The sequence below is a fragment of the Somniosus microcephalus genome, chromosome 24, assembly GCF_052327205.1.
Source record: "Somniosus microcephalus isolate GS21.2 chromosome 24, FLI_Smic_1.0, whole genome shotgun sequence".
In the NCBI taxonomy this organism is placed as follows: Eukaryota; Metazoa; Chordata; class Chondrichthyes; order Squaliformes; family Somniosidae; genus Somniosus; species Somniosus microcephalus.
The window spans coordinates 17,493,952-17,516,835 of record NC_141010.1 but is presented as its reverse complement, the minus strand read 5'-3'; positions in this window follow the sequence as shown (position 1 = coordinate 17,516,835).

Genomic DNA, 22,884 nt, shown 5'->3' with positions numbered 1-22,884 from the left:
CAGAGGGTTGTGGATGCTGAGTCTTTGTGTATATTCAAGGCTGAGATCGATAGACTTTTAGGCAGTAAGTGAATAATCAAGGTATATGGGGATCGGGCGGGAAAGTGGAGTTGATGTAAAAGTTCAGCCATGATCTTATTGAATGGCGGAGCAGGCTCGAGGGGCCGTATAGCCTACCCCTGCTCTTATTTCTTATGTTCTTATATACTTGTATTTTGAACATTGTTCATATTCAACTTTACATTGTGCTCCCATGTTCATTGCAGAGCTCTGTTCAAGTTGTGGTCATGTTTCTATTTGCTCTTTCTTCAAATCAGGATATCATCTACAATCCATCCCTTCAATGTCATCTAGCAACTGTGACACTGCATTGGAAACTTTCTGAACCCAGAGGGCATATCTGCCAAAAGGAGGATTAAATGTTCACTACTTTTAGGAGTCTTCATCCAACTATCCTTGCCAGGTCCCGTCTGCTCTCTCAGGTAGGCGTAAAAGATCCCACGGCACTATTTCGAAGAGCAGGGGAGTTATCCCCGGTGCCTTGGCCAATATTTATCCCTCAACCAACATAACAAAAACAGATTATCTGGTCATTATCACATTGCTGTTTTTGGGAGCTTGCTGTGCGCAAATTGGCTGGCGCGTTTCCCACACTACAACAGTGACTCCACTTCAAAATGGGCTGTAAAGTACTTTGAGACGTCCGGTGGTCGTGAAAGGCGCTATATAAATGCAAGTCTTTCTTTTTTTCCTTCTGTGGTTTTATTTAAACCTTCAATGCCAAGGCATAGTCTCGCTCATCACTATTTGGCTTGACTACTCCCACCTTACTCCTGACCCACTGACTTGATTCTTCGACTGTCTCCATTCTATCTAGCTCATCACAAACTTTATCACAAAGTACGAGGGCCATTTTCCTTTGTGGATGTACAATTAGTTCAGCATCCAGCTTCAGTCGTGCGCACTGCTTCCTTGCTAGGCATCCTAAGCCTTTAAATACACCAGCATACATCTCTGCCACCTTTTGTCATTTATCGTTACTGACTACTTCAATTCTATTCAGAATTCTAACTGTTACCATGCTCATAGTTCAAGGACTGGCTGTGCTTGTTGTTACAGAATTTGAAATTCTAGGCTTCGGTATTTGTCTTTATGTTTGTACACCATGTTATAAATTCCTAATTATTTGAGGTTTTGGCCGGAGTACATCACCAATTGCGCATGGTCTTGCTCAATTTTGTATTTTGCTTCTTGTAAAATGACATTGGCATGCATTACATTGACCTTCTACATCTAGCTTAAAACAAACAATGTTGTCATTTATCTTAAAATTGACTGTCCATTCAACATCATCTCCTGTCCGAATCGCATCCATAGAAGTTATTATTATTAATCATTATTTACCTGTCTGGAGAGGATGGTTCTTCTTTGGCTTTGCAAACTTTAGCAAGTTTTACACTTCGTCCGTTTTTGGTCACTGGCTGGATATTTTTTCCTCACATGATTTTGCACAGTTGTGACAATCCACGATCTGTTGTTGAACTGCTTGACCTGATTTTTTTTTAATTTCATGTATGAAGGGATGTCACTGTTGGTGTTCCATAGATGTTCTTGTAGTGTTTTACTGGCTTCTGCTGCTCTGCAAGGATCAACTGCTTTCTATAGATTGAGATTTTCCCTGGCCTCCCACGTTCTACCCTACGTAAACTTGAGGTCATCCAGAACTCGGCTGCCCGTGTCCTAACTCGCACCAAGTCCCGTTCGCCCATTTCCCCTGTGCTCGCTGACCTACATTGGCTCTCGGTTAAGCAGAGCCTCATTTTCAAAATTCTCATCCTTGTTTTCAAATCTCTCCATGGCCTCGCCCCTCCCTATCTCTGTAATCTCCTTCAGCCCCACAACCCCCCGATATCTATGTGCTCCTCTAATTCTGCCCTCTTGAGCATCCCTGATTATAATCGCTCCACCATTGGTGGCCGTGCCTTCTGTTGCCTAGGCCCTAAGCTCTGGAATTCCCTGCCTAAACCTCTCCGCCTCGCTACCTCTCTTTCCTCCTTTAAAACGCTCCTTGAAGCCTACCTCTTTGACTAAGCTTTTGGTCACCTGCCCTAATTTATCCTTATGTGGATCGGTGTCAAATTTGTTGTCTTATAATACCCCTGTGCAGCGCCTTGAGATGTTTTACTACATTAAAGGCGCCATACAAATACAAGTTTTTGTTGTTGTTGTTTGCAATCTGGCTCTGGCTTGATCATCTGTTATATCAACTAACATTCTGGCCGCGATTTTACCTCTTGCTGAGACTTGGCGGCGGGACAGCTGCCTTCCAGGTTCTAATCCCGCCCCCAACGACGTCCGACGCACAGACGCGATTTTGTGTCAATTGGCCTTGTTAAGCCCGCCCTGCAGGCTTGCTGACCAATTAAGAGCAAGCCGGTGTCAGACAACGTCAGTCGATGACGTGTCATTTGCCGGCTTTCTTAAAGGGGCCATGCACAATTTTTTTTTGACAGCTGATTTTTCAGTGTTTGACAGCATTGAGCCCTTGCACCCAGGCTCTGCAGTGACTCCCTCCTTAGGCTAGAACAGATGGCAGCTGCAGGTGAGGTTACAGAAATGATCTGTCACTGGTAAGAGAGGTTCTCCCAATGAGTTGGGACTACACCAATAATTCCAAACTTGTCACCTACAGAAAAGTCTAAATACATTAAAAATGATTTTCCCAACATTTTCTTACCTCTGAAACTCACCAGTGTACCATTGGAACCTTCACACCACTTCTGCAGCTGTCATCAGTGCAGAAACATTACAGCAGACCCACAGCACGCCACATTTACCTGGCGTAGTGTCCAGATGTCGGGAAGCCTGCATTAGACCTGTCAAAATAGCAAAAAGCCCCTTAATTGCCTGTTAACAACCTGTTAACAAGCAGTTAAGTGCCTATAATCCTCTTCCTACTGCTAGGTGTCGGGTCCATGTGCAAATCGGGGACCCGACACCTGGGAAGATTGTTTGGAAGCGGGATGAGAGCGGGTTTCCGACCCGCTGTCAATCTTTGCGATTTTGCCAGATGTCCCGCCTCCAAACCCGTCCCCTGAGTGCCGGCAAAATTCCAGCCTTTGTCCCTACTGAGGTTGTCTACGTGTGATCCATACACGGGTCTTGGCCTTTGTTTGTAAATCTATTGCATATTGATCAATGTTTTCACCTTTATCATAATACCTGGTATTAAACACGTCTTTTGCATATAATATTCTTCTGTATTTCCATTGATATCTATTTAACCTCTCCTTCAGCATATGTAAAGAGATTCTGCAACTCCAGTGCTTCCTCCCCAATCACATACAATAGAATATTAGCCTGCCATTTGTTTTTTTCGCTGAAGGCTTTTATTGTTGCATATAACTGCAAACATTCTTGCCATTTTCTCCGTGCTTCCACAGCATTTCCTTCTAGTGTCAAACTATCTGAGAGCATTAAACATATTTCTATTCCAGCTTCAGTCTTGCAGCCTATTTGAACAGATAGGTAGGTAGATAACTGCTTTCTCTTTTTCTCAACTACATAGTTCAAAAAATAATCAAATAAACTTAGGGATTTAGTTGGCCAATTTGTCCGCGCATTAATGGCATCAAGAGGTCTCCAAATGCCAGGGTTCAGCTTAGGCATTTCTTTACGCATTCATGCTCCCACTGTGTTGCGTCTCCTGGGAGTGGTGGTCTGGTCAGGAATCAGTTGGCTGACTTACATGTGTGGCAGGTTCCGAGAGGCCTCCAAACATCGAGACTCAGTTTGTAGCTTTGTGCATGCGTTGGAGCTCTGGCCATGTAATGGCTTCTGGAACGGTAGTCCTGTTGGGAGCTGCACATCCAGAAACGGTGGGGAGTGAGTTGGCAGCTTGGAGGTCCTGAAATATGGGGGTGAGGATGGTGTGCCTGGAGCCCAAGATGTTCAGAGGTATACTGACGTGCATTGGACTTTTTGTGGAAGGGCAGAAGTTGTTTATATATTTTTGTGAATTTGTTTTAAAAGTTTGATATAAGCTGCATGTTATTATTAGAGAAAGTGGACTAGGATGGGAATTGTCATAATGGCTGTATCTCAGACATTTCTGGGTTGGTAGCCATTTTGGTGCAATGTGATTGGTAGATTTTTTTGGTGCAATGTGATTGGTAGATTTTTTTGGTGGAATGTGATTGGTAGATTTTTTTGGTGCAATGTGATTGGTAGATTTTTTTGGTGGAATGTGATTGGTAGATTTTTTTGGTGCAATGTGATTGGTAGATTTTTTTGGTGCAATGTGATTGGTAGATTTTTTTGGTGCAATGTGACTGGTAGATTTTTTTGGTGGAATGTGATTGGGAACAAACTTGAGATTGGGGGAGAAAGGTTTTTGTGCAATATGATTGGTGAATAATGAAAGTCAAAAAATTACCAAAATAACCAATTAGAAAGGAGAGAAAAACAGGGACTTAGCCAATAAGGAAGAAGTAAAGTCAACAGTCACAACAGACGCATGAATGTTATCAGATTTCATCATTGTTTGTCCGTTGATATTTATGTGACAAAAATCACCTTGAAAATGTCTTACATCAATTGGAACCTTCCACTTCAGATTTTCCAACATGAAGAAAATTCAACTGCACCCACTCTGCCAATCATGGAGATAATTATTTTCCGATGTATAAATATTGTGACTTAGTAATACTTGCTAAACAGAGCCAGTCTGCCAAAAGTTGCTTTGACATTCCCTTCAGTTTGGGAATCACTTGTGGGTAAGTGAAACTTCCTGCAGGCTGTAAACAAATGTTAAGACATCTTCCTCAATATTTCTTTCCAGAAAACCAATTCTGCTGCAGAACATCTTTAAACCCATCGCTCAAAGCAGGAGTTTAACCCTATGTGCACTGCTGCATCGATCATGTAGGAGCAAGCTTGGATTAATCTGCCCAAGAAGGCGAATGGGCTAAATAGGGTTTGTTTCACCAAGGTAAGAAGAAGCTAAAGGGTAAGGACTTAACCTTATCTCATAATCTTTTTTTAGGCCAGCCGGGCGTCAGACAATTGGGGAAACTTATCGCTGTGTTCCAGAGTCTCCAAACCAAACGAAAGCAGAGTTTCCATGTTCCTGATGCACTCTCACCCCGTAGGGCCACATCCCACTTGCCTACGCTGATAGAACATAGGTAAACATCAGCAAGATCCAAGGCTTTGGGACTCCCGCAAGTGGGTGCAGGGGTAAAATTGGTATTTGCTCAGATAAGACGGTGCATTGATCACTGGTAAGCTTGCCACTGCTTGTCCTGATGGGATGAGCCAATCCGCTGGACTATTAGCTTGCGTTGCAGCCAGCATTGACAATTCTTTTATCAGATAAAACCCCACCACACAGAACGCCAATGCTGCACTGTGGAGTGCATGGTGCTGAGTTTCTGAAATGGAGTAAGTTAAGATTATTGCAGAATGCAAATTAATACAATTTCACCAACGGGGACACCACAGCCAAAGCCAAGCCTATGTTCCATCAACATCCATACACACAGGCATTGTGGAGCAGTGACAGGCATAGTGATCAGGAATGAGAGCCCTTGCTGATGTTCCTTTCCTAGCCCACCGACTCAGATCAATTGTAACCAGTGTTCCCTCTAATTTTTTTTGGCTTGCGTGGCCCCTTTAACTGGCTGCACGGGCCATTCACAACTCCACGCATGCGCGGTTTATCTAGTTAAAAGCCGGCCCACCGGCTGCGCGGGACCTCTAGACTTCTGCGTGGCTGCGCAGCTTAAGGGGAACATTGATCGTAACACTCCCTGTGCCCTGTCTAAGATAAGGTACTCAGATCAAATGTGAAACAAAAGCAACACTTCTCATTATTCAGAGCCAGTTAATCTCTCTGACAGAGTCATTGGCCCAGAAATTCAGGTCGGTGGCTTCCCGCGGGTGCAAGCCCCCGACCTGCACTTACCTAGCGTGCCGGCCATTGTGCTGTGGGCCCCCGTGGAATTCCGATCCGGGGCCTGGTCCAGCTGCCGGCACGCAGTGCTTGCGTATCCCAGGGTCGCAGTTAGTTCGAAGCGTCCCCTGGGATCACGTGGGCCATGGGGAGCCAATCGGAGCAGGGAATGCTCCATTCATAAGATTGACAGGAAGAGCTGTCAAAACTTATAAATACTACGGCCCCATAACAGCACTAACTCTTCAAATAATTTTTTTTTAAATCACATTTTTTAAAGAAACTATAAATTACATGAAATAACTATTTTAAACAATAATTTAAATTTTTGCAAAAAATAATTTTATTTTCTAACGGGGCTAAAAATAAACTTACCTTGCTTTAAAGTATTTAAAAATAATAAACCTGTGGAAAAAATGTTTTAATTTAAATTAATTCACCACTTACCTTGTAAAAAGCAGGCCTTACGCCTGCTTTTTACATGTCTAACTTCTGCAGACTTACCCTCCCAGGAAAACTTGCAAAAAAAACGAAGTTTGATGCGCACGCGCAGCCTCTCCCGCACACGCGTTCGACCTCTGAACCCCTTTGTTGAGGGGAACGGAAGTGCCGGTTTCCCGCGCATGCGCAGTGCATGCAGGAAACCGACACTTCCATTGGACCTACGAGTGAGTACCCCGTGCGTACTCACCTGTGGAGACCCGAATTTCTGGGCCATTAACTATGTAAGCACCGAGCTTCACTGGGTGTTTCCATGCTTGCACGTGTTTTAATACATCACAAAGTTAGTTCCGCCCATATAAAATTTCAAGGCAGTGACACCACAGGGAAACACAAGCCCATTTAACTGCCTTATATTTATACCATGGCATAAAGCAACAATACAGCTGAAGCCAATTGAGTGATTTAATGCTTCGAAAGAAACAATGCATGCTGGACAATCTTATACTATGGGCGCGATCTTGCCAGCCCTGGGGAGGTGGGATTGGAGGCGGGACTGCCGGGAAAATGGCAGAATCTGGGGGCGGGTGCCCATCCCGCCCCCAACCCGCCTCCGTGCCATCTTCCCAGGAGGCGGGTACCCGACCCTCACTGGGTCCCTTCTCCTGGAGGCGGGAAGGGGATTACAGCCACTTAACTGCCTGTTAACAGCTAGTTAACAGGCAGTTAAGAGGATTATCCCCATTTTTCCACCAGAGGCGCGGGCTTCCCGATGTCGGGAAACCCCGCCAGGGTCACCGAGATGAGCAGTGGGTCTGTGGGGGTCGGAGGGGTGCAAAAGTGCGCTGTGGAGGTAAGTGATGGGTGCAAGTGTGGAGAGGTAAGTATGAGGTGAGTGAAAAGTGATAGAAAATGTTTACTTACCTTTGTTTCTTCCTGCAGGCTTCAACAGTTGGGGATGCGGAGAGTCTCGCATCTCACCGGCAGAGATGACAGATGGCTGCTGCATTCTCCGATGCAACAACCATCTAATTTCTGCTCACAAAAGAGGTTTGATGAGTCTTGAATACAAGGACTCATCAAACAACAGAGAATGTCAGTGTTTGACAGCTTCACAGAGCTCGCTGGGCGGGCTTAACAAGGTCAATCAAGGGAAAATAGCATGGGTTGGCCGCAAGTCGATTGAGGTGGGACTAAAACCCGACAACCAGCAGTCCCACCTGCAACGCGCCCCCATTGGCAAAATCACCCCCAAAATATCTGAAGAGCTTATAAGCAGCATTTAATTGACCCCAGTATTTCTTTATATTTTTTTCCTCTCTTGTTTCCTCACATGGTAGCTATTAATGTTGCTGCGATCATCATTCACACATCATCTAGAGCCATCTTTTGTTTCTTAACTTGTCCCATTACCTCTCTTTTTGCCTTGCACCATCATCCCTTTTGTCAGTCAATCTCTCCTGCCTTCCATCCTATCACAGACCTTCCCTTTGTTCTTTCCTCCCCTCCTCCCTGCCCCTGCTTAAAAATCTTTCTTCCCATACCTTTTCCAGTTCTGACGAAGGGTTCGACCCGAATCGTTGGGCAGGATTTTCATTGGGCTGTGGAGGCGGGATTGGAGGCGTGTGGGAGGATAAAAACTCGAAATCGGGGGGCACGAACCCATCCCGCCCCCAACCCGCCTCCATACCAGTTTCAAAGGAGGCGGGTACCCGGCCTGTGCTGGGACCCACCTCACTGAGGCGGGAAGGGGATTAGTGCCAATTAACTGCCTGTTAACAGGTAGTTAACAGGCAGTTTTTAGCCTAATCCCTATTTTTATTGCTGAAGTGTGGGATTCCTGACGGCTCCAAACCACGCCAAGTTAGCGAGGCGGACCGTCGGGCTGAAGGGCTTGGAAGGTTCGAGATGTCAGTGTTCAGGTGAGTGATGGGTACATGAGTGCAAAGGTAAGTGTGTTTGATGTGTGTAAAGTGTTTAAAGAAGTTTTACTTACCTTTACTTACCTTTACAGCCTTCCTTCCTTCAGGTCTCAGGAGTCCCTCATCTCACCGGCACAGAAAGCAGAATGGCCGTGAGCTGTCAAAAGTTGCAGCATTCAGCTTTCTGTTCTGGAGAGATCTCTAAATCAGCCTGAGAGGAAGGAATTAACTTGGAGTACAGATTGTCAGTGTTTGACAGTTTCAAAGAGCTGGCAAACGCTGATATTTCATCTGTCAAAAGGTCTTGACAGATGAAATGTCAATCTGTGATGTCACCTGTTGCTGGGTGGCCCTTAATTGGCCTGCTGAGCCCGCTGGGTGGGCTCAACAAGGTCAATCAAGTGAAAAGCGTGTGGGTTGGCCACAACTCGATGGAGGCAGGACTACAACCCCAAAAGTTGTAGTCCCGCCTCCATCACACCTCCAGCATCAAAATCCAGCCCAATGACCCTGTTTCTCCTCTCCTCGATGCTGCCTGACCTGCTGAGCGTTTCCAGCACTTTCTGTTGTTATTTAAATAGTTAATATCGCTTTCGGGCATAGGGGGACATTGTGGTTTGTGGGTCTGCTGAATAATTCATGGTGTAGTCCTGTCTAATTTACGTCAAAGTTACGTTGCTGCCTGGGCCTTTTGATCTAGATTCGTAAAGCCTTTAATCATACTGTCTGTCTAGTGCGCCCAGCTCAGAACTTCATCTTCTGTTTTAGTTCCTCCATCATTGTTATCTATCAGAGCAAAAGCGCGTCAAAAGTACAGAGTGCTTTCTGAGGCTGCCATTGGTGAACACCTTCCAGTTCCCCGCTAGTGCTATTTTATAAGTGCCTGCTAGGAGGTGTGAGAGAGCACCCAGTGACCCTGGGAAGAATTCTGTGCTTCCCACTTTTCTCGGTGCAGAATTCAGCCACTGTGTATTTTATACGGCTCTTTGTCGCAATTCTTTCAATTGGAAATGGTTACATGGTAAGTTGTACAAAAAAAATTGAACGGCAGAAACAAAATGCTACTCCTGGTTTAAGTATCCAGTGATCCTGCTGGAAGGTGTGTGCATGGGGGCATCAGCTGAGGACAGGGTCAGAGACAGTTGTGCGGCCCGCAACAATCAAACAGACTGCTGATGTTTGCTGTCTAGACTCACGTGATGAATAGCCAATTGTGCACGGATCAGAGAAAAGCAGGCGCACGTGTAACTCCACCCTAGCTTAAGCCACCACCTCTAGGAGAGCAGAGGCATGGGGAAAGGACGGGGTTAGACTTCTTAGTTCTGTGGCTCTTAGAATCGTCCCAATGTTCACAGCAAGAATTTAAGCTTACCCCTGTGTTGGCACTTCCAGTTGGCACACTGAGAGAGATGAGCTGGTTTTATAGGTAAAATAACAAATACTGGAAGACATAGAAAAATAGGAGCAGGAGTAGGCCATTCGGCCCTTCTAGCCTGCTCCGCCATTCAATATGATCATGGCTGATCCTCTATCTCAATACCATATTCCCGCTCCCTCCCCATACCCCTTGATGCCTTTTGTGTCTAGCAATCTATCTATCTCCTTCTTAAATATATTCAGTGACTTGGCCTCCACAGCGTTCTGTGGTAGAGAATTCCAGAGGTTCACCACCCTCTGGGTGAAGAAATTTCTCCTTATCTCAGTCCTAAATGTCCTACCCCGTATCCTGAGACTGTGACCCCTCGTTCTCGAACCCCCCAGCCAGGGGAAACATCCTCGCTGCATCCAGTCTGTCTAGCCCTGTCAGAATTTTATACGTTTCAAGACGAAGAATTTTTTCACTAAAATATTTTTCATGCTCGTCAGCCAATGGCGCTTCAGTTCCATATTTGTTTTACTACAAAAGCAGAATGTTGCCATAAACTAACAGTGTGGCATAGCCTTTCACTTAGATTCAACAAATCGATAGTGGGAGTCTAACTGAAGACTAGTACTCTGTTCGTATTACAGTGAGGCCTGGCAGCAGGCCTCGTTTTGATATGCAGGTTTTCCAGTGTTGATTCCACATTCACCTCGCAGTGGCTTCAGAACATTGTCACCTATCAGCCGATCAGGTGCTTGTGCTTCACAAGGTAAAGTACCTTACGATAGCTACCTACCTTTGGCTAAATCGGCTGGGCACCATTCTAAACTACGTATTTTTCTTTTTTTCTTAAGAAATCTATATTGAGATGCTTCCATATAATGTTATAAAAGCAAGTCTTTTATTTCCTTCTTATAGCTATTCTATCACGCGACATCACCAGCACATTTATTAACTGGGATATACAGAAGATAAAAACAATTAGAGACGCAACATCATTCTTTGCAACAGATTTTTATCCTTCTTTGACTCCATTAAAGTCAGTGGAAATAAGAAACGGGCTGCCAATTCACTATTGTAGTGCATGTACCCGTCTACCTTTAAGGGAACTATTGAATGTAACCGTTCACCTTTAAGAGAACTACTTTAGGTGTGGCACTATTTGTTTGGCTTCTGTATACTGTAATACCGATAGTGACCACACCAGTATATAAGTGTTGTGGCAGGATTGCTGGGGCAGATTCGCCCGGACCTTCGAATAGTAAAGACCTGTTTGTTTGTTACTTCTGAAGTCTGTGTATTTATTAACTGCACAACCCACAGACTTTACAGTGGCGACGAGTCCGATCGTACCCTGCGGCAAGATTACCAAAGCAAGAAGAGCGTCGAAGAGAGGCAACCGCCCTCGTCGTGCTGCTGGAAGAAAACACGAGGCTGCAGCAGGAGAAAGGTGGAAGACTTTAGCAACAAAAGCTTCCATTAGCAACAGGCACTGACTACCCTTCTACCACGGTGCGGAGTGAGCCGATCAGCAGGGAACAAGGTGGCCGAAGAGACTGTGAGTAGGGGAAGGTGTAGAATTATCCGGAGGATAAGGGCAGAGCACTCGACCTCGGTCGAGGGGGAGCTGTGCCGGCCAAAAGTCGGGTCCAACGGCGTCGGGTAACAGCCGGATCGCGATCGGCGGGAAAAATCCGGGCAGCGACCGCAGCCACGAAGCGCTGAGCCTGCGAGTAGGCGCGGGAAGAGAAACCCAGCCGCAGCCGGGGAGGGAAACACCGGTCTGCGAGAGGGCTGGGGAGGCGAACGGGAACCGTGCGGGTGAGAGCCGGGTGCGGAGAGAGAGACTGCGAGGAGCCAGTCCAGCGGCTGAGCTGTTCTCCACCAACGGGGTACTCAGAGCCGGCAAAACCGAACGTGCGGGAGTGGGTGAGAGACACAGCCGAAAACGGGGTGAGAGACTGCGCGAGAGCCAGTCCAGCGGCTGAACTGTTCTCCACCAATGGGGTACCCAGGGCCGGTAGCACCGAACGTGCGGGTGAGAGAGCGACAGAGCCGGGGACGGAGAGAGAGACTGCGCGAGAGCCAGTCCAGTGGCTGAACTGTCCTCCGTTAACGGGGTGTACCCAGCGCCGGTAGAGCCGTGCGGGCGGGAGGAAAAGACATAGCCGAGTAAGGGGAGCTGTGCGGAAGCCAGCCAGCGGCTGAACCGGTCCGCTGTGGGGGAAGCGTACCCCTTCCACCGGGAAGAAACGTGGGAAGCCGCCATTAGGCGGAGAAGACGCCAGAAGCGGGAAACCGCCATTGAAGTGGGCGGGGCGAGAAAGGAAGAGCGGGAAACCGCCATTTTCGCGGGAAAACCGCCATCTTGATTGACATACCGCCATTGAAGTGGGCGGGGAGAGAAAGGAAGAGTGGGAAACCGCCATATTCGCGGGAAAACCGCCATCTTAGAAATAAACAAATAAATAAGAATACTTAAAGAAATACTGGTGCTGCTCCCAAGGGAAGAAAGATGCCTAAGCGAGGGAATATTAATGATTTTAATTCTGAGATAGAAGACTGGGCCACGTACGTGGAACGCATCGAGATCTATTGTGAAGCCAACAAAATAGAGGAAGACGACAAGGCGATAACATTGTTAAACTCAATGGGCGCAAAGACATACGGGCTCTTGAAGGATTTACTAGCACCAGCTAAACCGGCGGATCAGTCTTTCGAAGAGATTGTGGTTGTTCTGAAGGACCACTTGAACCCCACACCGTTGATGTTGGCTGAACGATTCAAATTCTATGCAAGAACGCAACGGAAAGACGAAAACAACGCAGAATACTTGGTCGAACTGCGTAGGCTAGCGAAATACTGCCAGTTCGGAGGGAATCTGACAGAGGCACTGCGAGACAAGTTCGTAGGTGGATTGTCCAAGGAAGGGACGCAAAAGCGCCTACTAGAAGAGAACGACCTTACACTTGACAGGGCTGTCCTTATAGCCGCATCACACGAAGCCGCAGCGAAAGGAACGGCGGAAATGCAACTAAAGGCGGCGGCGCTCGGGGTGGACCAAATTACCTCGAGTACAACAAAATGCTATCGTTGTGGGAAGACAACACACGACCAGAATCAATGCTGGTTTAAGAACCAAGAATGTAGGAAATGTGGCAAACTGGGTCACATCGCTAAGGTATGCCGGTCAGGGAAGAAGACCAACAACCAAAGGAAGCCATCACAAGAAAAGTACAACAAGGTATACAAGGGGGCTGAGAAGAGTTCAGACGAACAGAATCCAGACTCAGATCCAAACGGCCAGGAGCTGGGTAGTCTGAGTATCCACCATGTGAGTAAGGAAGCTGACCTACAAACTATCTGGGTCATGCTAAAAATAGCTGGAGTCCAAGTGAAAATGGAGTTGGACACTGGATCAGCTGTATCAGTCATAAATCGAGGGGATTACCACCGGCTATTCTCACACATACCCTTAAGAGATACCAAGTTCGTATTGCAGACATACACGGGGCATAAAGTATACCCCATGGGAAAAATAAGAGTCAAGGTGAGAGATAGGGGTAAAGAACACCCAAGAATGAACTTGTATGTACTACATGAGGGAGGACCACCACTTCTAGGATGGGAGTGGATCAAGAAAATAGACATGGAATGGCACTACCTACAAGCAATGACGAGTGAGGACTCGGTGCAGACAAGCAGCTCAGACTCTGAGCCGGAAGACGATAAGTCCAGCCCACGTATGAAAAACAAGGTTAACATGAACTCACTGACTAAGGTTGGAAAAACGATGGCGTGCATAAAGACAGAGAATTCTGAGTCTGTTCAAGTCACAGACGTATGCATTACGGAGGAACACCGAGCTCGAACTCAACGTTATTTCAAAGTACGACAACAATTCGAACAATTAAGTTACCGTCTCGTACAAGAGATGAAAACAATGAAAAAGTTCTATGACACCGAATGGGAGAGTCTGGAAAGACAACAGAACCTGCTGGCTCAAGCAGAGAGCGACCATAGAGCCATCGTGACCAATTACCGATCACACCTCCCTTATGATGTTCAGGAGTTAGAATATTTGCATGATCTAGAGATACAGCATAAAGGCAAACCACGCTACACTGAGGATTTTGTTCTGCAATTGGAGACGGAGCTAGTGCAGGCAAGGTTAAGAGAAGCTGAATCGCAGTGTGCACTTAAAGAGATGCAGAAAAAAATCTTGGACATGGAAAAGAGAAACGCTTCTTTACCTGATGTGAATAATGTGGCCATGTTGCAAGAGGAGCTTATCACTCAGTTAAATGAAAATAAAGGGAAAATGACTGAGATAGACTGCAAGAATAAAGAAGATTTGATGGCAGTGAGACTTCAAGAGGCAGATAGCATAGCAGCCTTGGCTGAACTCCAACAGGAAATTGCGAAAGAAGCAAATGAAGAGGAATCTTCAGGAAGCCGGGATTTTATTCCAGTTCTTCTCTACGACTCCTTACAAGCAGAGTGTGAGAAGTGGAAAGAACAGTATGAACAGGCCCAGGCTACAATTCTGGAGGGGATTAACTCGGCAACCTCCGAAAAGCTAGTTTCAGTAGAAGCATATGAACAACTAAAGGTTGAACATGAGCAAGAAGTCCAAAGGCTGCAGGAAATTCTTGATGAGCTCAAGGCCAAGACAGACTCATCGGTAGAAGTTCCATCCATAGATGAGAATTTAGCGGTGAAAGACATGGCAGAACATGAAAGACAAGATGTCCAAGAACTCATAAAAATATTGGAGGAAACCCAAGACAAATATGAGGCGGCAATGACCGAGGTTCAACGACTTGAAGAGCAGAATCAACTGGGAATCCTTTCAGGGGCAGGGAAGGAAACTGTAAGAAACACAGAGACTGTAAGAATGGGCTCTGAACATGAGCTTGGGAGCATCAAGGCGCAACTTCTTCGAGCGCTTGAAACCAAAGTACAAGAGGAAAGGAAGGTGAAAGCATTGGAGGGAAAGGTGGATGAAATGGTGAAGACTCTGATCCACAGAGTCCCCGCGGAAGAGTTAACGGTCAGCCAACTCCTTCACATGCTGAGAGACAAGACTCCACAATGGGAACACGAGCTTCAATCTGCAAAGGGAAGGAATTCGGAGCTCCCAAAAGTTACAGAAATAACTGAGGTGGCAACACAGATTTTGTGTTACAGTTTACTCTATGAAGAGTTCGTTGAATCACGTCAATGTGAACAGAAGAATGTTGAAACAGCTGCTTCAGTAGAAGGATTAAATAGCCTGATACCGCAATCCCCGGTGGAAGGGAAGGTATTGAACTCACAAATGAGGTCAGTAGTGAAGGAATGGCAGACAACCCAGGAAGAGCGGGATGAATATGAATGCATGAAGAAGTCTTTTCAAGAAAGATGTCTAGGGAAGGAACCACCGTCAGCTAACGTCCAGACGGGTGAGGAGGAAGAAGAAGGCTCTCTCGCTGGCCTAACTCAGGACGAACCCGAATATTACCATGACCTGTTGAGTGACACTGAATATTACGAGGATGTGGTCTGCCCAGCTTGTGATGAAAACTCCCAAAGTGCTGAAATCCGGAGGAAGCACTTAAGGTCTAAGGAACATAGAGAGTTGGTGGCGCTACAGCTGGCAGCCGAGAAAGGAGCTCCGAGAGTTTCAAAAAGGCAGAAAAGAAAAAGAAGAAGCAGAAGATAATAACTGTCTAAAATATTAGCACTGCTACCATCTCAGGCGGAACACTACGAAAGGAGCTAAATTAGTTGAAAAACTAGAAAATGTCAAGACAGCCAGTTGGTTGTAAAAGTCCGCACTGCTGGTTCAACAGGACGAAATTTCAAGCTGTTACATCAAGAAAAAGGCTATGGCGGAGTCACGCTAGCCAGGTGAACCGGCTACACCAAAGAAATGTTGTTCAGAACGAGTCAAGATCAGAGACTGAATCTATGAACTGTTTCCGCAGAGACTGAACCTGTGAACTGTTCCCACCGAGATTATATCTGTAAATTGTTTTATATGACATTGACTCCACTGAGATTATATCTGTAATTTGTTTATAGGAAGTTGAAGATATGTATGTTTAACGGAGACTCTGTAAGTAATAAGCTAAAAAGGGAGGATTGTAGTGTATGTACCCGTCTACCTTTAAGGGAACTATTGAATGTAACCGTTCACCTTTAAGAGAACTACTTTAGGTGTGGCACTATTTGTTTGGCTTCTGTATACTGTAATACCGATAGTGACCACACCAGTATATAAGTGTTGTGGCAGGATTGCTGGGGCAGATTCGCCCGGACCTTCGAATAGTAAAGACCTGTTTGTTTGTTACTTCTGAAGTCTGTGTATTTATTAACTGCACAACCCACAGACTTTACAACTATCACCCGTATTATACGATCGCACAAAATCAAAATTACCCCCCTTGAATCCACTACTGTGTTCCTGAAAATTGGACAAGGGAGTCCAGAATCCTAGTTTGAGCGTGTGCCCTACTGTAGTAGCAAAGTACCTGTGGGCATTTGTGTAGAAATGTGAAAAAATACATCCAAGCTCAGTCTGCTCAGCCATACAGAGCAGGAAGGTCCCAGGTTCAAGGCTCTCTGTTCCAAGCTATCTGATCTCTGTCAGGGTAGACACCAGTGGTGCTCCCAAGGGCCTCAGTATGGTGGGCTAGGGAAGGGAAAAATCCAAACAGGGCTCCTGCTCCTGACACTATCCAATGAGTCCTGCTGGGAAAATGGGCATTGAGTGAGGGTGGAATTGGGCTCAATATCTCTTTGTGGTCCATCGGTAAATAGCTTGCCCACAATCACGATCGAGCATTGCATGGGGAGACGACGAGCCACTTGGGTGAGGCTATAGAAAAGAAAGATAGAAAGACTTGCATTTATATACCGCCGTCCATGACTTCAGGACATCCCAAAGAACTTTACAGCCAATCATAGAATCATAGAAATTTACAGCACAGAAGGATTTGGCCCATCGAACCTGTGCCAGAAATGAAGTACTTTAGAAGTGTAGTCACTGTTGTAATGTAGGAAACACGGCAACCAATTACACTCAGCAAGCTCCCACAAACAGCAATGTGATAATGACCAAACAATCTGTTGATTGAGGGATAAATATTGGCCAGGACACTGGGGATAACTCCCCTGCTCTTCTTTGAAATAGTGCCGTGGGATCTTTTACGTCCACCTGAGAGAGCAGACGGGGCCTCGGTTTAATGTCTCTCATCCGAAAGACAGCACCTCCGACAGTGCAGCACTCCCCTAGTACTACACTGGAGTGTCAGCCTAGATTTTTATGCACTAATGGACTCGGGAGAAAAAAAGCCAGAGTGGTAACAGAAAAATACTGGCAACCAATTGTGAGGAAAACAATACTAGAGAATGCCAAGGAGACATGACCAATAGCAACACAGAACATGGGTATTTTTTGTTGTGATTATAAAGTTAAAGAAAAGTTTTTGTTTAACTAAATGGGGGAGGTTTAAAGTGACACTTAAGTCTTTTCTTTAGCTTTACACACACAGTAAAATATACTCAGCGTATGGTTTTAATATCCATGTTTTACTTTGTACTTTACAACATTCAGTCAAAATCCCATTAATCATGACTGTCATCCTATCCTTTAACTCTCTGCCCCGGAGATCAAATGATTCTCCTCATGTACATGGGAACTAAAGTAAGAACAAGCATAAAACATGTCTTCATGTCCCGCTGAAAAGATAGCATCTAAAGCATTCACGATTGTCGGCCAGCTTTTAATCTGAATAAGATAAATGGGGCTGCTGAGAAAAACTGCAAACCGGCACTAGTGCTGGGGTAGAAATGATGAAAACTGGGAGAGCACCCATTTCTTCTCCATATCAACCAATGTCACTAAAAAGACGACATCTGGTCATTCCAGTTTGTGGGAGCTTGCTGTGCTCAAATTGGCTGCCACGTTTCCCTGCATTACAACAGTGACCACACTTCAAAAAGTACTTCCTTGGCTGTGAAGCGCTTTGGGACGTCCTGAGGTCGTGCAAGGCGCTATGTAAATGCAAGCTCTTTCTACTTTCTACAGAATTAACGGCCCGCTAACAAAACCGCATTGTCAGAAAGGGCCCATTCCAAATGGTTGCCACGATTTCATTAGCGGGTCTTTAATTGCGGACAGAGAGACAGGTATGCTCTCGGTCTTCGCTGGAAGGGAAATCTCAGCCCTCGAGGTACGAGGAGCCGTGCATCTTCCCAGTTCTCTTTTTAATAGATGAAATGCAGCAGGCACTAGTGCAGAATATTGTTCTGTGTGGAATGTTAGCTGGGATGTTTCCATGAGCCAATATGTAGGGATAATTAGTTGAGGTTTAATGTTACTGTTTCTTATCCACCCCCCACCCCGAGGCACTTTGAATGATAAGACAGTAATGAAAAGGAATGACGACAGAGCTGGAATTTCAAAAGCACTGAATTCTTCAATGCAGATAGATATATAGATAGTTAACCCGCAGGCTAAGCAAGACAGTTAAAGATAAAAGGCAATAAGGTACTGTGTGTAGTACAAGCAGAGAATTGGAAAAAAAAACAGAATTGCTTGAAGCTTGAATAGTGCGTACCTTGAACTGTGTCGTTTTGGGGGAAATGTTTATTGTGCTGCAGGCCCGTTATCGCTGAATAAGCCATCAATGTTTGCACAAAGAGGGAAAAATGCTACAAGCCATCTGTCTGAAGGAGAAAATAGGCAATCCAGTTTAAAAATGAGCCTCAATCATTCAAAGTGCTTCCAATTGCCTGCCACTAAAACAAGAGCCAGAAGCAAAGTGTGAGGCCTATGTGCTGCAAAAACTAAATGTAACAGGTCTTGCAGGATGGCTGTAAAGGGAGTGTGGACAATGCTGAGCAGATATTTCCACTCTGAGGGTGTGCAATAACCCCAAGGCCGCTTCCCAGATACGTTTCCTTTTACTTTTTCTTTCTCACCAGTTTTCCTCACCACCTCTTCTAAATTTTACCGGGGTCGAGTTAGGCTTGCCAACTCTGGCCAGATATATTCCCGGAGGTTTAATCCCTCCAAATGTCCCGTCCGCATGCTCCAATGGTCATCCAACGTAATAACAACAGAAAATGCTGGAAAAACTCAGCAGGCCAGGCAACATCCATGGAGAGAGAAATAGAGTCAACGTTTCAGGTCGAAACCCTTCATCAGAACTGACAAAGGGTTTCGACCTGAAACGTTGACTCTATTTCTCTCTCCACAGATGTTGCCTGGCCTGCTGAGTTTTTCCAGCATTTTCTGTTGTTGTTTCGGATTTCCAGCATCCGCAGTATTTTGCTGTTATCCAATGTGTCCAGTCTCATCGTGCAATGCCTTCCTGTGCCAATTGGAAAGCGAACAGACTCTTCGTTACCTGAATGGATGATTCTTGACTGTCAGTCAAACCGTCTTTTCATTCCTAACTCCAACATTTTTACAACTAATAAACAAGATTTTTTAAAATCCCCCTATGGTTTTTCTCCTGGGTTGCTCCCAGCAGTGTCCCGGAGATTTATCTTCAATTCTTCGGCACTCCGGAACAATCTTGGGGCGTTGTCAACCCTAGGTACAGTTCTACACATGCTGGTCAACCTCTGTTATCTAGCCCAAGTACCCATTATTCATGGGCGAGCCTTGACAGTGTATCCTTGGTCATGTGGGATCTCACAACGGAACCCAATCTCATCCTCAGTGAATGTTCATACCTACCCACTTCCAGCAGGGCTCGCTGGGTAATAACCAGCAGCAAGAAACCTGCCCGACGCTCCCTCCTAACGGGGTCATGCGGAGGGCAATTGGAACTCCCCTACCACTGACTCGCCTGAGGTCAGCTAACTCAGCACGGACTGGGGATATAACACATAAAAGAAAAAAAAGACTTGCATTTATACAGCGCCTTTCACGACCTCAGGACGTGTCAAAGTGCTTTACAGCCAATGAAGTACTTTTGAAGTGTAGTCACTGTTGTAATGTAGGAATCGCGCAGGAAATGGAACCTTCCTGGTCTGTATGACTCAGTGGCTGACTGTATAACCTTGCTGAGGTATCAGGGAGTTTTTTAAAAAATTCATTCATGGGATGTGGGTGTCGCTGGCAAGGCCATCATTTATTGCCCATCCTTCTAGGCGGTGGAGGTCGCCAATTTTTGGAGGTGCTGTCGAAGAAGCCTTGGCGAGTTGCTGCAGTGCATCTTGTGGATGGTACACACTGCAGCCACGGTGCGCCGGTGGTGGAGGGAGTGAATGTTTATAAGGTTGTGCCAATCAAATTACAAAGTGTTTTCTAATTTTTAAACCATCCCTGAGTTGATCCGGTTGAGTTTTGTCGGAACGTGTGTCTCCCGTTACTGCTGCTGAGTCTTTGGGTAGGGTCGCCAGGATTGTCCGGGAGAGTCTCCGGGAATTAAAGATTAATCCCCTGGACACTGCTGTGAGCAACCCAGGAGAAAAATCACCGGGGCATTAAAACATAATTGTGGTTTTATTAGTTATGAAATTATTGGAGATGGGGCAAAAAGGTTGTTTGACTGGGCGGGGAAGTTGGAGGCAGCAGGTCATGTGATCAAAACTCCAGAGCTATGTCCAACCAGAGATGCTAACCCTACCTTTGGTAGTTTTGTCCTTACGTCAGGGGAAGAAGAGGTGTGTTAGGGCATTACAGTGCCAATCAAAGTTTCAACCAGGACCAGCTGACAAGAAGAAACAGTTCACTTTGTTTCACATAATCTAGGCTGACACTTCAGTGCAGTACTGAGGGAGTGCAGCATTATCGAGATGGTGTCCTCTGTATGAGAGATTAAACAGTTCTGCTGATTTGGGGTTGATGCCATAGATATCACGGGACTATTTAAAAAAGCAAGCAAGTGTCCTGGCCAACAATTATCCCTCAATCAATATCAATATTCATCATTCCGGTTTCTGGGATGATGCTGCACTCCTATAATGATTCATTCTCTGAGGGGATAATGAGATGCTTTAACATGATAAAGCTCAATATAAATGTTATTCGACAGCACCTCCCAAATCCACGACCTCTACCACCTAGAAGGACAAGGGCAGCAGGTACATGGGAACACCACCACCTCCAAGTTTCCCTCCAAGTCACAAACCATCCTGACTTGGAAATATATTGCCGTTCCTTCATCGTCACTGGGTCAAAATCCTGGAACTCCCTCCCTAACAGCACTGTGGGAGTACCTTCACCACACGGACTGCAGCGGTTCAAGAAGACAGTTCACCACCACCTTCTCAAGGGCAACTAGGGATGGGCAATAAATGCTGGGTTGCCAGTGACGCCCACATCCCAGGAACGAATAAAACAAAAGTGTTTTTATTATAGAGAAAATCAATAGGCCAATGCATCCAGGTTTTGCATCTGGACTTCATAGTAACTAGTCACTGAGTAATATTAGCAGATGTCTTGGAACGGCCTCTTGTTCTCTTCCCCATGTCTTAGGATGATGGCGTGACTAAAGCGGGAACATCATTTAAAAGAGTTTGTGCAAGATGCATTATATCCTAATGGCTATTTATTAAATCATCAGTGCCCAATAAATTCTATAAATAATCTCACACAAACACATATTCTCCTGTAACAATTCTTGTTAACATTGCAGGCGGAAATTCTCTTAGTCTTACAGACTGTGGCAGCGCCTAAGTGCCTGAGCAATTAGCCAGTAAAAGAAACAAGCTCTTAAATATTGCTCATTTATTCCCCTCTCTAATATATTACAACAATACTTTAATATAACTGAAATTAAGCTCCTCACACACAATAAGCATTGTATTCTTTTGGAAGACTGGATGCTGCAATGGGTTAGAACATTGTCTTTCTACCTTTGGTGTTTTGGTTTCAATCCAAGCCAGACAATGATTAAAGACTCCTCTCTCCGCTGACTTCAAGGGTCCGAGTGGAACAGATTGGGATCCGTTGCTTCCGTGAGAAGACAAAAAGGAAGTAGTCAGAATAGGCCCTTGTAGAACATTTTTATATCTGTTGTCATGGTGTGTTTACTACACTGGCAATAAGCATTTACTGAGTAAACCCATATCAGAAAATGTGATGTTTCATTAGCACCACAAATGGGTAGTATTGGAAAATCTGCCATTTGCAGATTGGCACTAACTCTATGGACAGGTCCTAGGATTATCATTTGGCAGCGTGAGGATGCTCAACATGTTCGTATGACCTTACTTTTCCCACTATTTTAAACGTGCCAGTAAAGCGATTACATACACAGTCATTGCCAGGCTAATAAGGCAAAGGATTTTTTTTAAATGTTCTGTATGGGCCTATTATGTGCTGACTGACACAATGGATGTGTCTATTGAACATAACTTGTGCTTTTCTGAGCTTTATCTATATTGGCCTGGAAATTGCAGTCGGAGGCTTGCCGCGGGCAAAAACCTCCAAACCACGAGAAAACTCCGCACCTACGTGCTGCCTCCGGACCTTCGGACTCTCGCCCTCCTGGGCCTGCAGGCGTAGGCCTGCATAAAGGCCCACGTATCCCAGGGGCGCACATGGTTCGCAAGCGTCCCTGGGATCACGTGGGCCAGCCCAACCAATGACAAAGAGGGATTCCTGTTTATGATTATGGGGATTCCATTTATGTACGGAATCCCCATAAACATATTTAGTAATCACCCAAAAAATACAATTTCACAACACTGAAATTAAAATAAAAGTCACAGATTCAAAATCAATTAAAATACCCTTTAATTAAATATTTAAAATAAAAATTAAATTAAAAAAAAAATAAATGTAAACATTTTTAAACGGGACAAAACTAACCTAAACTAATTTTAAATGTAAGTGAATGTTTAAGTCATTTAAAAAATGTTATTTTAACATTTATTTTAACCCTATGCTGGTAAAAGAAGGCCCTACGCCTGCTCTTACCAGGCGTAAGTGTTCGCTGGGCAGTAGTTGGGCAAATAGCGCAGCTCGACGCCAGTGAAAGTGAATTTCCCGGGGATGCGGGTGATCTGTCCAGCAGAAACTTGACATCGCAAGTTCCAGGTTTTCGCGCAGCGGAAATCCAGATCTTGCGGGGCACTTACGACGGCATACATACGCCATCATAGATCTGGGCCAAGGGAGGAAAACAATGTATGAAATGCAATATATTTTAAAAAAATGAGAATTGCACAGAATGATGTAGGTTTTGTATTCCGTGCAA